Here is a 13,621-nt window from a genome sequence, read left to right as displayed (position 1 = left end):
TTTGGTTATGCAAACCGATTGTTTCAGCAGCTGTCCGAGTGGCTGGTCTCAGACGATCTTGGAGGTGAACATGCTGGATGTGGAGGTCCTGGGCTGGTGTGGTTACACGTGGTATGCGGTTGTGAGGCTGGTTGGATGTACTGCCAAATTCTCTGAAACGACTTTGGAGACGGCTTATGGTAGAGACATGAACATTCAATACACGAGCAACAGCTCTGGTTGACATTCCTGCTGTCAGCATGCCAACTGCACGCTCCCTTAAATCTTGCGACATCTGTGGCATTGTGCTGTGTGATAAAACTGCACCTTTCAGAGTGGCCTTTTATTGTGGGCAGTCTAAGGCACACCTGTGCACTAATCATGGTGTCTAATCAGCATCTTGGTATGGCACACCTGTGAGGTGGGATGGATTATCTCAGCAAAGGAGAAGTGCTCACTATCACAGATTTAGACTGGTTTGTGAACAATATTTGAGGGAAATGGTGATATTGTGTATGTGGAAAAAGTTTTAGATCTTTGAGTTCATCTCATACAAAATGGGAGCAAAACCAAAAGTGTTGCGTTTATATTTTTGTTGAGTATATGTGTGTACTTGAAACATGCTATGCCAGTCTTATGTGCAAAACCATGTCAGAATAGTATCTATGTTTCTGCAAGTTTGTATTTTTAGCAGCATTGACTTGTTTACAACACCTGTTTCTTGTTTGTCACATTCGGAATTTTCTGGGACTGCATTTGCCCAGATTTGAAACCAAAAATAGTTGCCTCTAGGGACTAGTGTCTACACATAAGTATCGATGGACCATATGCTAATTTACTAAATTCTGAAAGTTAGAAAAGGAAATCAGAAAAGCTATCTGGGACCTCAGAAAGCCCATCTGCAATTATTGCTTGATCTCCAAAATCAGTCTATGCAAGCAAAATTATGTTCAATATGAGTGTAGTCATTAGTGCCACTTTGAAAATTAAATTCATGATAAGTAATTTATCCTAAACTTATGATCTGTTGTTTCTTCAAATTTATGCAAAAACAAATCTTGAGAAAAAAATACAGTATGCGACAGTTAATAATTATTAAGAGCCTGTTCTTTCATATTTATGAATACATTTTACCACATTGCAGTTGTTTTTTAATGAAAACTCAACCTATCATTCTTTTTGAGTTCTACATGTGGTGATACCTTATTTACACCAGGATGTTAATAAAATCAATGCTGGCTATTCTCAGAATAAAGTACTTATATCCACAGTTTCAAATTGAATAAGTCAAATGGTGTCCACTTTATGGTCTTCTCAAAACATTAAAATTACTGTTCTGGATGCTCAGAATGCATCTGAGCTTATCTAGAAACCGTTGGCTTCTAGATAAGACCCCCAGCCTATGGGCTTCGGCCCTGCGGGCCTCGCACTTTCTCCCCCCCCCCCCCCCCCCCCAATTTCTAGTTCTAAATTGCTCCCTTGACTGCACGTGAACTCTCATGTCTTGGCCATTTCAACACATTTGTGACAAAGGTCTACCTCAAGGCTTGATTAACATACATGTGTGCATCATCTGCTGCACAAAATAATCTACAGCTACTGTGTGAGCTGGACAGCTACAAGAGGACAAAGGAAGCTATTGTTAAAGCTGCAGTAAAGTCATTCTCTGGACAGTGCATTGTGACATTTTCAGTCGTTTTTGTGTTAATCTGTCATTGTTCAAAAAGCACAAGTTCTGAAGTAACTGCTAGCAGTTGATAGTCATCTTTTTAAGTATTTCTACATTTTTCAATTTTTTCAATTTCAATTTATTTTCATTTATATAGCGCCAAATCACAACAGAGTTGCCTCAAAGCGCTTCACACAGGTAAGGTCTAACCTTACCAACCCCCAGAGCAACAGGGGTAAGGAAAAACTCCCTCTGAGGAAGAAACCTCAAGCAGACCAGATTCAAAGGGGTGACTCTCTGCTTGGGCCATGCTACAAACATAAATTACAGACCAATTCACGGACGAATATACACGAAAGGCTATTGGCGCACAGGACAGGAGGATCGCCAACACAAATACAACTCCCATCTCTGGATGGAGCTGCACCTTAAACAGAGAGAAAAAACAGAATCAGGCATCAGAAAGAAAAAAAATACTGTATAATTTGCCAGCATTAAACAAGAAAAACAGAGAAATACTAAGGTGATCGCCGGCCAGTAGCCCTAAACTTCACTAAAAGACCCAGAATTTAGGTAAAGTTGAGGCCGCAGTCCGCTCCAATTACTAATAAATGAAGAGTAAAAAGCGTAAAACAAAACTGTACCAGTATGCTAGCCATATGAAAGGGGAAATAAGTGCATCTTAAGTTTGGACTTGAAAATCTCCACAGAATCTGACTGTTTTATTGATGCAGGGAGATCATTCCACAGAACATGGGCACGATAAGAGAAAGCTCTGTGACCTGCAGACTTCTTATTCACCTTAGGGACACAAAGTAGTCCTGCAACCTGAGAACGTAAAGCCCGGGCTGATACGTAAGGTTTAATTAGGTCAGCTAGGTAGGGAGGTGCCAGTCCATGAATAATTTTATAGGTTAGTAGCAGAACCTTAAAATCTGATCTCACTGGGACAGGAAGCCAATGAAGGGATGCCAAAATGGGTGTAATGTGGTCAAACTTTCTGCTTCGTGTCAAAAGTCTGGCTGCAGCATTTTGAACCAATTGGGGACCCCTAATGCTAGACTGCGGTAAACCAGAAAATAGAACACTGCAGTAGTCCAATCTAGAAGAGATAAATGCATGGATCAGGGTCTCAGCATCAGCCATAGACAGGATGGGACGAATCTTCGCTATATTTCACAGGTGGAAGAAAGCAGTCCTAGTAATATTTCTAATGTGGAGGCCAAAGGCCAACGAAGGATCAAAAATTACCCCAAGGTTCTCACTTTGTCAGTGTGATGTATGACACACGAGCCGAGGCTGAGCGTTAACTGGTCAAATTGATGCCGATGTCTCACTGGACCAAGAACCATCATTTCAGTCTTATCAGAGTTTAAAAGTAGGAAGTTTCTAGACATCCAACTTCTCACTGCTGCAAGGCAATCTTCTAAGGATTTTATGTGAACGAGATTACCAGCAGTTATCAGCATGTATAACTGAGTATCATCTGCATAGCAGTGAAAGGTAATCCCAAAACGCTGCAATATGTGCCCAAGGGGTGCTATATAAAGCGAGAAAAGCAGGGGGCCTAAGACAGACCCCTGTGGAACCCCAAATTTCATGTCACTAAGGTTAGAGGTAGTGTTACTGTATAAAACACAGTGAGAACGACTGGTCAAGTATGACGTCAGCCATGCAAGGGCACTCCCAGTAATCCCAAAATGATTTTCCAGCCTATCGAGTAGAATATGATGATCCACTGTATCAAATGCAGCACTGAGATCTAACAGCAACAGAACCGCAGTGGTGTCCGAATCCATTGTAAGCAGAAGATCATTCACCACTTTAGTGAGAGCCATCTCTGTGGAATGATATTTTCTAAAAGCAGACTGCAGTGGCTCAAAGAGATTATTCTCAGTAAGATAGTCTATGAGCTGCTGTGACACCACTTTTTCCAGAATTTTAGAGAAAAATGATAGATTTGATATCGGCCGATAGTTTGTCAACACATTGGGTCAAGATTACATTTCTTAAGTAATGGTTTAATCACTGCAGATTTGAAACATTTAGGAACAGATCCAGAAGTTAAAGAAAGATTAATCATTTCCAGCACAGTCGGCCCAAGAGTGGGCCACAGGTCCTTAAACAGTTTTGTTGGTATAGGATCAAATAAACAGGTTGTGCTTTTTGTTGACATTATGAGTTTTGTCAGCATGCCTAGTGAGATGCTATCAAATTCTGTAAATCTAGGTAATACCTCAGTAGTGGCGCCCACATCAATAGCAGGGTGTAGTGGCTGGATTAAGGCATGCCGGGATATGTTTAACCTGATGTCTTCTATTTTCTTCCCAAAGTACATTATTCTTATGTTTATGTTAAAACAACTGTTATTTATCATATCCATATTTTTCCAAAATTTACAAAACTTTGATTCTGTTGAGCTACCAGTGAATATTATTATAATACATCGAAATGTTGTCAGCTTTTTTCTTTTCACCTTATAAACAAATCTGGGGGGTGGGACAATAAAAATTAAAAACTTTATTTTTGAATGGCACCCTACTGCCCAGGATACACTTGTCAGATGAGCCCGCGCCCACACAGTGTCCCTTCCACACACTGAAGCTAAAGAACTTCCTCTTAGCATAGAAGCTTTCATCGTGAATATTGAAAGTGTCTTCTATGACTGATATGATGTCCTCCCCAGCCAAACCTATTTTCATGTTTGGAAGTAGATAAAACTCAAGACGGTGCCAGATTAGGAGAAAATGCCAGGTGATCAGCCATTGGGAAGGCACTTTTATGCACAAAAGCCATGGAATCCAGCAGCTGATGCCTTGGGGCATTGTCCTGAAGATACAAAATCTCCTTGGTCAGCCTTCCTGTGTTTGGTCTCAGTAGCCTCGTGTTGCTGCCTCAGCAAGCTGCCATAGAACTCTCCATTTATGGTTTGGTGCTTTGTAAGGGAGTCCACCAGCTTTGGATTGGGTGCATTGATTTCCACTTTGTCTCTTGTTCAAAGCAAAGGACACAGGACTCATCCTGGCTTGGGGGAAAATATATATATATATATATATATATATATATATATATATATATATATATATATATATATATATATATATATATATATATATATATATATATATATATATCGGGTGTCCCAAAAAAATATGCAACATTTTATCAGCAAAGAAAATGGTCAAAGCAGATGTCTAGGAAATAAATTTATGGCTAGATAGAAAGCTGAAAGGTTAAGGTTTTTCATACCAATGTCAATATTGGCCCTGCATTTTGTCAGTCTAGCATAAAGTCGCTGCACCTGTTTGACACTCTTGGTCTGGTGCCAAAACTCAATTTTTGTTCGCTGTAGTATGGTTAATCTTGGCATTTTCCTGAGTCTTGCTTGGCATCAACATAAACTTCAGGGTCTCTGCAAGTAAAAAAGAAACATAAGTGATTAAGTTTGTAGCATTTAGGGGTCAAACCGAGTGTTTTAAATGTAGTGCTATGTGACTAAAAAGATTAATCCAGGGTTTGAGTATATTTCTTATTGTTACATGGGAAACAAGGTACCAGTAGATTCAGTAGATTCTCCCAAATCCAACAAGACCAAGCATTCATGATATGCACACTCTTACGGCTATGAAATTGGGCTATTACTTGTAGTAAAAAAGTAGAAAAGGGGGGTGATGAGTTTATCACAGGGTACCTGCCTCTGAGCGTGCGTAATGAATTGCGCTCCTAGAAAGCTCATGTATTTAGGCTACACCATTGTAAGAGACTGACTAAGAGTAAAGAGTGATGACAGTATTTTTTAATTATTATTTGAACTTATAGACCCTCGGTCAAGTGATCTCCTGTATACCACAAAACCAAACCAACAACTGATCTGAGAAACGACACGAAACAGTAGATTAACCCCACATACAGCCCTCCATCACAAGTGCAAACACAGCGCAATTGGGCATGACAGTCACACAATGGGTCAAAGATAAACCTTTCATGTAGATATACAGTGGTCCCTCGTTTATCGCGGGAGTTACGTTCTAAAAATAGCCCGCAATAGGCGAAATCCAAAGTAGACAGCATTATTTTTTACAATTACTGTAGATGTTTTAAGGCTGTAAAACCCCTCACTACACACTTTATACACTTTTCTCAAACAGGCATTAACATTTTCTCACTTTCCTCTCCTGTGTAAACACTCAACACAAAGTTCAAACCTTAGTAGAAAAATAAGACCAACCTGTTTTCAGGCCCAAACATTTGTTTGAGAAATAAAAATAGAACATTTTCCTATAAATAATTATGATGGCTTTTAGAAGTAACGAATTTAATTTTAACGATCAACCAACGAGGTTGAACACATAAGAAATTATTAATAGTGACTGACCAGTATCTCAGTTCCTCTGATCGCGCCTCTTCATCCTGCGCCGTGCCACTTTCGCGCCTTTTTTCCACTCACACCTCGCTGCAGGTGTCTTTTTCCGAGTGAAGAACACAGTTATGGGTAGTTGTTGGCACTCTTTCTTCTGGGCTAGAAGACTTATAAACAGACACGCATAACACAATGCGTGTACTCTCCCTTCACGGTGCCGCAACAGGTGTCCCGTCATCTCGACAGAACACCGGCCTGCTTGATGAGGACGCAAAGCACAATACACTGTAAAAAAAAAAAAAAAAAAGCATGCAAAACTGGACTAAAAAAAAATGGACGAAACTGCGAGGCGCTATATTTTCCAGTATTTCTTTTTCTTTCTTTTTTATTTTTATTTTTGATAACTCTCACATCCGAGGAGGCGAGGTTGATGACGTGAGGGGGCGTTGCCCCCAAATGCCCCCTCGTGGTGCCGGGTCCGAGACGACCCCCAAACTCTGAATTCAGGCCACAGTTCACAGTGAAGACAGTGAAGTATAGTGGTGCAAGCATCATGATATGGGCATGTTTCTCCTACTATGGTGTTGGTCCTATATATCGCATACCAGGTATCATTTATCAGTTTGGATATGTCAAAATACTTGAAGAGGTCATGTTGCCTTATGCTGAAGAGGACATGCCCTTGAAATGGGTGTTTGAACAAGACAATGACCCCAAGCACACTAGTAAACAAGCAAAATCTTGGTTCCAAACCAACAAAATTAATGCCTCACAGATGTGAAGAAATCATGAAAAACTGTGGTTATACAACTAAATACTAGTTTAGTGATTCACAGGATTGCTAAAAAGCAGTTTGAACATAATAGCTTTGAGTTTGTAGCGTCAACAGCAGACTATACCTTTTCTACTTTTTTTACTAATAGCCCAATTTCATAGCCGTAAGAGTGTGCATATCATGAATGCTTGGTCTTTTGGATTTGTAAGAATCTACTGAATCTACTGGTACCTTGTTTCCCTTGTAACAATAAGAAATATACTCAAAACCTGGACTAATCTTTTTAGTCACATAGCACTACTATTATTCTGAACACTATTGTGTGTATATATATATATATATATATATATATATATATATATATATATATATATAATATGCTGGATGTGCTTGAAATTCTCCCTTGACATTAGGAGCACAGAAATGCACTTTTGATCAGTGGTCAGAAGATGCAGAAACCTTTGACATACCAAATTCTCTATGTGAAATGTTTGTAACTTTCACACAGGACCACATGGTGAAGATGATCAATGTTTTTCTCAGTGGTTGAAGTCTGTCCAGAACTTAGGATCAGCATCAAGGCTCTGTTTACACCTCCTAAATTCAGATGTTTCCTTATATACACATTTATAAAGCTGGTGTGTGCACTCCAAAGGAAAAAAGACACACATTAACACAAATTGTGAGAGTCAAACCCTTCTGCAGATATTTCAGGATATTGTGAACCAAAATTTTGTTCTTCACTCTGACCTTAAGAATCTGCAAAATTTGCTTGCTTTTTGGCTGCAACTCAGCCTCTTAATTGACTGAGAGTGCCAAAACAAAACTGAAGCATCCAACATTATGTCCCCACAGCTTTTTTTATGGTGGCAGTTTACTTTCTGTGAGGATAAAGTTAAAGTAGAGGAAACTGTCTCAGAAAAGATTTTATTTTATTTATTTATTTATTTTGGCAATAAATCTGTTTCAAGGTGACTTATCACTTCCAAAAAAATCCTGGTGAAGAATTGATGGGTTTCAGAATATTGTTTTTCAGCCTTGTCTCAATAGTGTTTCTTCATCATGAACAAATAGCTATTTCTTCATTAGACATCACCTCCTCAGGTGTCGTTTTCCAGTCACAGTGTGATTTTAAGACATGCTGTATGCCTCAATTTTATTTTGCTGTATATGGGATTCATACATCAGGGCGTTTTTTTTTTTTTAGATCCAATCAAAATATATATATGGATTATCTATTGTAAGTGCAGTATCTTAGTGAGGCATTTTACTCAGAAATTGACTTTCCAAAGTAACAATAAACCTGGATACTTCCATAAAATCTATAAATGTAAAATGAATAATATTTTTCCTTCATGTATTACTATTTTATAAAACCAGGGCGGATCCACTGAGAGTAACACTTCGTTTTTCAAGTAGCTGTCAAGTAGCAAGTTCTCCCACTTAGAAATCATGGAGGGGTCTGAAATTTTCATCTTAGGTGCATGTTCACTGTGAGAGACATTTTTTAATAATTTATTTGTATGTTACTGCTGCAAATAAGTATTTGAACACCTACCAAGCAGCAAGAACTCTGGCTCACACAGACCTGTTAATTTTTCTTTCAGAAGCCCTCTTATTCTGCACTCTTTACCTGTATTAATTGCACCTGTTTGTACTTGTTACCTAAATAAAAGACACCTGTTCACACACTCAATCACACTCCAACCTGTCCACCATAGCCAAGAGCAAAGAGCTGTCTAAGGACACCAGGGACAAAACTGTAGACCTGCACAAGGCTGGGATGGACTATAGGACAACAGGCAAGCAGCTTGGTAGAAGACAACAACTGTTATGATTATTTATTAGAAAGTGGAAGAAACACAAGATGACTGTCAATCTCCCTCAGTCTGGGATTCCATGCAAGATCTCACTTTGTGGGGTAAGGATGATTCTGAGAAAGCTCAGAACTACACAGGACGACCTGGTCAATGACCTGAAGAGAGCTGGGACCACAGTCACAAAGATTACATTAGTAACACATGATGCCGCCATGGTTTAAAATCTTGCAGGGCAGGAAGGTCCCCCTGCCCAAGCCAGCACATGTCCAGGCCCGTTTGAAGTTCACCAGTGACCATCTGGATGATCTAGAAGAGGCATGGGAGAAGGTCATGTGGTCAGATGAGACCAAAATAGAGCTTTTTGGAATCAACTCCACTTACCATGTTTAGAGGATGAGAACAACCCCAAGAAAACCATCCCAACCATGAAGCATGGGGGTGGAAACATCATACTCTGGGGGTGCTCTTCTGCAAAGGGACAGGACGACTGCACCGTATTGAAGGGAGGATGGATGGGGTCATGTATTGCGAGATTTTGGCAAACAACCTCCTTCCCTCAGTAAGCGTATTGAAGATGGGTCATGGCTGGGTCTTCCAGCATGACAATGACCCCAAACACCCAGCCATAAGGACGGGCTCCGTAAGAAGCATTTCAAGGTCCTGGAGTGGCCTGGCCAGTCTCCAGACCTGAACTCAATAGAAAATCTTTGGAGGGAGCTGAAACGCCAAACCTGAAAGATCTGGAGAAGATCTGTATGGAGGAGTGGACCAAAATCCCTGCTGTAGTGTGTGAAAACTTGGTCAAGAACTACAGGAAATGTTTGACCTCTGTAATTGCAAACAAAGGCTATTGTACCAAATATTAACATTGATTTTCATAGGTGTTCAAATACTTATTTGCAGCCGTAACATACAAATAACTTATTTAAAAAATCATACATTGTGATTTCTGGAATTTTTTTTTTTTAAGATTATGTCTCTCACAGTGGACATGAACCTAAGATGAAAATTTCAGACCCCTCCATGATTTCTAAGTGGGAGAACTTGCAAAATCAGAGGGTGTTCAAATACTTATTTTCCTCACTGTATAAGGTCCCACAGTTGAAGGGTACAGAAATATTTCTGCTGCTTTGAAGGTCCCAGTGAGCACAGGGGCCTCCATCATTTGTAAAAAGATGAAGTTCAGATCCAGCAGGACTCTTCCTAGAGCTGGCCGTCCGTCTAAACTGAGTGATCAGGGAGAAGGGCCTTAGTCAGGGAGGTGACCAAGAACCCGATGGTCACTCTGTCAGAGCTCCAGCATTCCTCTGTGGAGAGAGGAGAACCTTCCAGAAGGACAATCATCTCTGCAAAAATCCACCAATCAGGCCTGTATGGTAGAGTGGCCAGACGGAAGCCACTCGTTAGTAAAAGGCACATGGCAGCCCGCCTGGAGTTTGCCAAAAGGCACCTGAAGGACTCTCAGACCATGAGAAACAAAATTCTCTGGTCTGATGAGACAAAGATTGAACTTTTTGAACCTGCTCCAGAGCGCTCTTGACCTCAGACTGTGGTGACAGTTCATATATCAGTTAGGACAAGGACCCTCAGCACACAGCCAAGATATCAAAGGAGTGTCTTCAAGACAACTCTGTGAATGTTCTGGAGTGGCCCAGCCAGAGCCGAGACTTGAATCTGATTGAACATCTCTGGAGAGATCTGAAAATGGTTGTGCACCGATGCTCCCCATCCAATCTGATGGAGCTTGAGAGGTGCTGCAAAGTGGAATGAGCAAAACTGCCCAAAGATAGGTGCGTCAAGGTAGTGACATCATATTCAAGAAGACCTGAGGCTCTAATTGTTGCCAAAAGTGCATCAGCAACGTATTGCACAAAGGGCATGAATACTTGAGTACATCTCATTTCTTTTTTATTAGTTGAGTAGAATTTTGAGGGCAAAAAATTAATTCACTACATTTTGGAATAAGGCTGTAACATAAAATGTGCAAAAAGTGAAGCACAGTAAATACTTTCTGGATGCACCGTTTGTTGTCCACTACATCTTTATTTGCCCATCTTGCTTATTTTTGGAACTTCAAAGTCCATATGTTAAGCAGCTGTACAGGTTGTGGTGTGCACATGTGCTACACTGAGGTCCTGTTCATTGTTCAACTCACTCCCAGAGAAACGCTGTGTTACAAAGTGAGTTTCACATACTAAAAGAAAAAAAGTGATTGATACTCTTGAAAATATAGGTTAGTCTTGTATAAGCCATGAGGCTTGTTGGTGCCTGTGCTTCTCTCTGGGTTTAGCAGAGTGAGATGGATGACAGTCTACAACTTTCTCTGAACAGGACAACTGTCCAACACAGATTACTTTCCCTGCTCAGACCAGCATCCATTTAGAGCTGGGTGGGCAGGGACAATGCAAATTAAGTGTTTTGTCTAAGGACACAGGTAGTGTGACTGTGAATCAAACCCAGGTTTATGTGTCAGTAGCTAAACCCTCAAGGGATCTGCTCTCCAAGCACTGTGCCAAAATTTAAACCTGGACATGCGACCTTGAGTATTAATCAATTTTTATGAACCCAGTTCCATATCCACTGAGTTACCTGCTTTTTAATGTAGAATTTTTTTTTTTTTTTTTTTTTAAGAGTAATGCACCAATGTCACATGTCACTACATCTACCCCACCATGGAATTGCTTTAGCTCCTGGATGGCAAAGTGATCCATGCCCACCTTGCGAAAGTCACCATCTGTCACCACCTTCATCAGCCACTTCGGCACCTACATGCTGTATCATTGCCCCAAGAAAAGTGACATGTTCAAAATGTCATAGCTGTTGTCCCCTCACAATGCAAGTGATACTCCTCATCTGTGTCTCCCTAAGCAACCACTCATTTGACACAGACTTTCTCACTCAGGGTACCCAAGGATCCTCCACAGTGACCTAGTACTGAACACATCCAGTCCTTAGGTCATTGGTGAGCTATATTACAAACGTAAAAAATTCTAAATTCACCTTAAAAAAAAAAAAAAAAAAAAAAAGCAAATCTGTGTTATTTGCCTGCTCTGAACTAAAGAAATGCAGCGTTAGTGCAAATTCTGTCAGGAGACTCACAATTCAGTCTTTCAGGTCCAGTGAACTGAATCCAGCTGAACACCTTAATCCTAAACAGACGTTACCAGTTATCATCTCCGCAATACTATACAGGCTCATCCACCTGAGGGATCGAAGGTCACGGGCATTCAATGTTGGTTTTCGGCCTTTCCGCTTAGATGTAGAAAGTTCTCCAGATTCTCTGAATCTTATGGACTGTAGGTGATGGAATCCCTAAATTCCTTGCAATTGAACATTGAGAAACCTTGAAACTGGACTATTTTTTTCACGCAGTTGTTAACAAAGTGGTGATCCTCGCCCCATCTTTTCTTGTGAAGGGCTGAGACTTTTGGGGATGCTCCTTTTATACCCAATCATGACACTTCACCTGTTTCCATTTAACCTGTTCACCTGTGGAATCTTCCAAACAGGTGTTCTGTGAGCATTCATCAACTTTCCCAGTCTTTTGTTACCACTGTCCCAGCTTTTCTGAAATGTGTTAAAGGCATCGATTTCAAAGTGAGAAAATATTTGCACAAAAACAATAACGTTTATCAGTTTGAACATTAAATATCTTGTCTTTACGGTGTATTTAGTTGAATATAGGTTGAAGATGATTTGCTAATCATTGTATTCTGTTTTTTACGTTTTACACAATGTCCCAACTTCATTGGAATTGGGGTTGTATGTAATAAACCCTGTTTCTCCGATTGGCAGACTTTGCTGGTAGAATTACGTATTGAGGATTTTCTAAAACCTCTTTTATCTGAGTGCATATATGAGAGAGAATGATAAGAGCCTGTTCACACGAGAAGCAGTATCACAAAATCAAGATGGATTTACTTTGTGGTGAAGTAAAAAAAAGTTTTTTACGTGATTGGAGAGATTGATGTGAATTGTTTTTACTTCAGAGACGACTTTCTTTTCTGCTCAACTTTCCAGTGGCAGGTGATACAGTTACAGTCTTGCGAGACATACAAAACGACCAACCTGCATGAAACCAAAAGGCAGCGTGTGCACACACACACACACACACACACATGTTGAAGTATTGTAGTTTAAGCAGTGCGCGGGTCACGCCGGCTTCCATGTGGAGGTTTCCGCCGTGCTTTTGAATATGTATGCTGGATGTGCTTGCAGAGCCACAGGTGCAGGACCGTTCCTTATTGCTTATTCTGTTTCTTGTTTGACTTCTGCTGCCGTTTCACATCCAGTTGTTTCCGCACACCGGCCGCAGAGAATAAAGTGCATAAAGATGGCTGAATGTCATTACTTTTTCAATTCCTTGTCCCACAGCGCGACTTGGCAGCATCAGGTTTGTTTGCGGGTAGAGGGAATCTGGGAAGAAAAAGAGAGATGTGTGTGGGATGAGAAGCGACAGGACGAGCAAATCACATCAGACGGAACTAAGTCTATTGAGCTGCTTCAGAATGTGTCCTCAAACCTCCACGATTTTTTTTAACCTTTTTTTTGGAAAGTGTGCACATTCTTCTATTATGTTTTGTGCACAGTGGCACATAAATACTACACTGCTGTTTATTCATGACCTTGGTTCACGGTTACTAAAAGGAGGCTCCTGACGGTTCAATATGTGTCCTTGCTGATTCAAGATCATTCTGAGTCCCCACCTGGTGGAAATGAATCTGTGGCATCGCTTCAGCAGATTCTATATTAATTCCCTTTCACTGAAACCCCCTCCATCTCTCCCTGCTTTAGCTCTCTCATTTTAACATCAGATTTCACAATTTTCTTTTATCCACTCTCCATTTATCCACCAAGCGCCCCTCTTCAGTCGCTCCTTGAAATTAATCTTAAAATTCTCCTTTACTTCTTTTTATCTTTTGTCCTCCCAAGCCTTTTTGTTTCCACTCCCATTTACAAATGTGCAGTATTCAACATCACTACATCACTACACATTGATTTTAAGACATTAGGTAAAT

This window comes from Thalassophryne amazonica, chromosome 4, assembly GCF_902500255.1.
Source record: "Thalassophryne amazonica chromosome 4, fThaAma1.1, whole genome shotgun sequence".
Classification (NCBI taxonomy): domain Eukaryota; kingdom Metazoa; phylum Chordata; class Actinopteri; order Batrachoidiformes; family Batrachoididae; genus Thalassophryne; species Thalassophryne amazonica.
This window is presented reverse-complemented; position numbering follows the sequence as displayed.